The 4,152-nt window shown below is 45.9% G+C and overlaps 1 protein-coding gene across 1 annotated transcript in view; it reads right to left on the bottom strand.

The window, feature by feature from the left end:
• ZNF235 (zinc finger protein 235) overlaps positions 1–917 on the bottom strand; it is a 34,000-nt gene extending 33,083 nt beyond the window's left edge. Inside the window, exon 1 of the mRNA XM_077747459.1 lies at positions 851–917. The gene's annotated coding sequence lies outside the window, so the exon portion shown is untranslated. The remainder of the gene's footprint in view (positions 1–850) is intronic.
• Positions 918–4,152: the final 3,235 nt, after the last annotated feature.

Raw genomic sequence — 4,152 nt, 5'->3', positions numbered from 1 at the left:
CGCCCATGATGCTATTTTAATAGGTGTAATTACTTGAGCATGTTATAAAGCTGGAAGAGCCTCAACAAAGTTTCTTCTCCCATATGCAAGAAGGCAAACAATGACTGACTAAAACCGCAGACTAAGAAATCCTGTTGCATTTTAAATTAACAACACGGACCTGTTACACGTTCTCAACATTTAAGGACTCAGTACACCGCAAGCACTCTGCGAAGCCGTGAGCCGGGCTGTTTCTCTGGCATAAACTGCAGAGAACTTTCCCCCAGGATCCAGCTGAAGATGACTCTCCTTTCTCATCAAGGGTCCGGGAAGAGTCCAGGAAGCCCGGAACGGCCCCACCGCAGAAATCGATGAAGGGCCGGTGGAGCTGCAGCCGGGGCTCCGACCCCTCGCCCCGACGCCGGGCACTCAGGAGCTTCCAAATAACACGGGGCCCGATATTATGACAACATTCCTGGCACCATCCAACCTTTTACTAGGCACCAGGCACTGGTTTTAAGCTTTCCATACATAATCTCATTTAATTCTCAGAAGAACACTACTGGGCAGGCACTAACCCTTTTCAGGCATGGGGAAACTGAGGCAGGGATGCTCGCCCACTGGGTCACCGCGGGGCGCACGCACAGCCGGCTGGAGGGGTGCGTGAGGAGAGCCCCGGACGCAANCCAGGCCCCCCCGCCCCGACGCGGAGGCTTCGTCCGGGGGAGTCACTCGCCGCCGCCGCCTCCGTACCCGCCCTCCGCCGCCTGCCGCGGCTCCCCTGCCCCAGGAGCGAGGACTCGGAGGCTGCTGGCCTCACGCCGATGCCGAGAAGGCGCGGAGGGACCGCAGGGGCGCGGGGTTAACTCACCTCCCAGCCAAAAATCTCGGCCCCGACCTCGCCTTCCTAGAGCGGAAGTGTCCCCACTCTACCCGGCTCCTGGACTACACTTCCCAGAATGCCCAAGGGGAAGCGCCTCCGCTTTCACGCAACTCCTGGACTACATTTCCCAGAATGCGCCTTGCGGGACCGCGAGTCCCACAGCTGGTTCTTGTTTGGGTCTAAGGTAGGTGCAGGTTGAGTCACCTCTCTGATGCCGTAACTCAGATTTCTTTTCGTTTTCTTCATTTGTTAGAGCTCAGGAGAAAATAGTTGCGAGTTGAAAAAAGTCGGTCGTATGAAAAAGAAACGAACCAAAATTTTTAAGGGAAGGCTGAAAATTGGAAACTTAAAAGCGACTTGCGCTGAACCGCCTAACGCAGAACCTGGGGTACACTGGCTCTCAAACTTGTATCAGATGCAGGCTCCCCGCTATCTCCAATACCACCGTCGGATAATAAACGGAGTTTATCGCTAATCGCAGTGAGGGAGAACCCCACCGCGAGGGACACGGCACCTTGACACGGACACGAAGTCAAGGTTGGAATTTACTGAGAATTGCAAGTTCGGTTTAAGGCGCGTCTTTCAGTGCGACGGCGGACTTGATTAGACTCGCGTAAGGCTCACGGTACTACAGGCCTTTTTAGGAGAACAGCAAGAGTTTTTAGGTGCCGACGGTTGCTTTCTTTCGAAGAGATTGAAGAGTTGATGGGCCTTGTGGACGTTTCTGTGTTGAACAATCAAGCAAGCACTTTGCTTGGACAGGAATCCTCTGGAGAAGTAAACGCGTGCTAATGACGACTGAACAGTTATTTTAACGTAGACGGTAGACGGTCGTAAGGGAGGTAGGTAGATAGGAAGTTTCGGTGGCGAAGCTGTTCCACGCTGTGTCTTGTGCGGAGGGGAAGGAACAGAGGTAAAGGGAGTGTGTTTGACTCCTCTGCCTCCTTTATTCTGCACGGCACCTAAGGGCTGTGGACACCGTTTTATGGCATGAGCTATTGGTTCCAATGTGCTAAGAATTTACAAAAAGTTGATACAAACGTTGATGATGCCTAAAAGGGAAATATTTTTACTTCTTTTTAAAAAATGAGTTGTGTTTTTAAAAAAGCCAAGTAAATTAAAAAATCTAATTGGCTTTATTTAACCATTCGTGAAATGAGCAGCATCCCTTCTAGTAAATGGAAGGGAGCTCCCGGGAGCTTTCCAAAGTAAGCAAGACCTTGCGTTCCTTACCTGAGATAAAGAGCCCAAAACCCCATCCAGGTTTATACCGACTCTCAGAGCATGCCCATAGCCCCTTCCCCTAGTCTGACAGTTATCTCTGTTTCATTATACTATTGAAGTTTCCACCCTGACAGAAGCATAAGATTTATTAAGATAACATAGGATGCATGTATGGGCATGTTTTCTAAGCACCTATGCACAACCTTATGCCCACCTTTGCATACAATGACAAAGCTCCTCTTACTGAATATTCATCCTAAACCCCAAAAAGAAACATCTCACCCCTGCCAGGGGAGTCACAGCTTTGGAACTTATTCCCTGTGGACTCCTTATTTGCTGCAAATAAAATTTCCTTTGTGTGACAGCTCCACTTGGTGTTGTCTCTATCCGTAATTCACCACGGAGCAAACTCACATTAGTTGGGTGACAGAACTAAACTAAAATGGAGTCTCTTAGGTCAGGGAGAAAATGGAGATGGTTAACACAGGTGCAAATAGGAAACAACCTAATCTTACAGGAATTTACGGCTCATCTCAGAAATCAGTAGAGGAACCAGCCAATCTCCAAATGCCAAGTCTGTTCATGGCCATGCCTGGACTTCCTTTCCTTGACTCGGCTACCCTGATCCAAATAAGACCACTAGGCAACGAATCAGCTGGAAAAAAAAAAGCCAAATGACTTCCATATTTATCCCATAAATACCCTCTTAGCCTATGAACAACTCAGAACTCATTGTTTCTATAGCTGTGACATTCGTGGTTTGCAGGTCAAAAGCAAACAAATTTACGAAAGTAAATTTGTCCTGCTTTGTTTCATTCAGTATGCAGAAATTGCTTTTTGACACACCCAATCCCTTTTCCAGTTACCCCCCAAATCTCTCATAACTGGTTTGTTCAAGTCAGTGTCCAGAGTTGTTCATTCTGTTTATCTACTCAGGTGCATTTATCCTTGAATACTGCCCTTTCAGTTTATCTTTTCAGACCTTTGACCTGTGGAGGAATCCAGTCAGTGGTCGTAATGTCCCGCTTAACTGGATCCAGATAACTGGATCTCTCCAATTATTTTTTTGTGTCATTAAATAATTTGTTCCATGTACTTCCTGTAATGTTTATTTTTAAGTTTTTTTTCTTAGTAGTCTCTATACCAAACGGGGCTTGAACTCATGACCCCAAGATCATGAGTTGCCTGCTCTTCCAACTGAGCCAGCCAGNCATGACCTAAGCGAAAGTCGGACGCTTAACCAACTAAGCCACCCAGGCGCCCCTGCCCCTATTTTTTTAAGTTTTAACTTTAATCCCAGTTAGTATACAGTGTTATATTAGCTCAGGTGTCCAGTATAGTGATTTCATTCCTGTAAAGTTAAAATCTAAAGTCCTGATAGATTTGAATTTATCTCTCAACAAAAAAATCATAGAGGATATGGGCGCCTGGGTGGCTTAGTCGGTTAAGCGTCTGACTTTTGGTTAGGTCGTGATCTTGCAGTTTGTGGATTCGAGCCCCGCGTCGGGCTCTGTGCTGACTGCCAGCTCAGAGCCTGGAGCCTATTTTAGAGTCTGTGTCTCCCTCTCTCTCTGACCCTCCCCTGCTCACGCTGTCTCTCTCTCTCTCTCTCCTAGAAATAAATAAAAAAATATTTTTAAAAAAATCATAGGGGATATTGAAAATATCTGAACACCAAGTGAAGCCAATTCAAATCATGGGCAATGCACCTCTGAATAGGAAACTAAATAACAGTAAATATGTGGAAAATAGTGGTTTTAAAGAAAAGAACCATTTTAAGGATTAACCATTTTAAGATCAAAAGATTCTTCCCCAAAAGTAAAAACCTTTGGTAATATTTGTTTTGCAGTTTTATATATTCAGCAGGATCAATCTGATAAATAGGAAAGATAAAAATGACAAATTAACAAATAACAGAGGCTTCCACTTTGAGTAATGGCAAAATAGGTAATTCCCATTAACTGGACACACACATGCGCTGTTGATGAGCACCAGTAAGCTAACAGTGTGTACAGAATGAATAAGCTACAGTGTGTACAGAATTTCAGGAGAATAAGTTTTGAAAT

Source organism: Crocuta crocuta, unplaced genomic scaffold (assembly GCF_008692635.1).
Source record: "Crocuta crocuta isolate KB4526 unplaced genomic scaffold, BGI_CrCroc_1.0 scaffold334, whole genome shotgun sequence".
Classification (NCBI taxonomy): Eukaryota; Metazoa; Chordata; class Mammalia; order Carnivora; family Hyaenidae; genus Crocuta; species Crocuta crocuta.
This window is presented reverse-complemented; position numbering and strand designations above follow the sequence as displayed.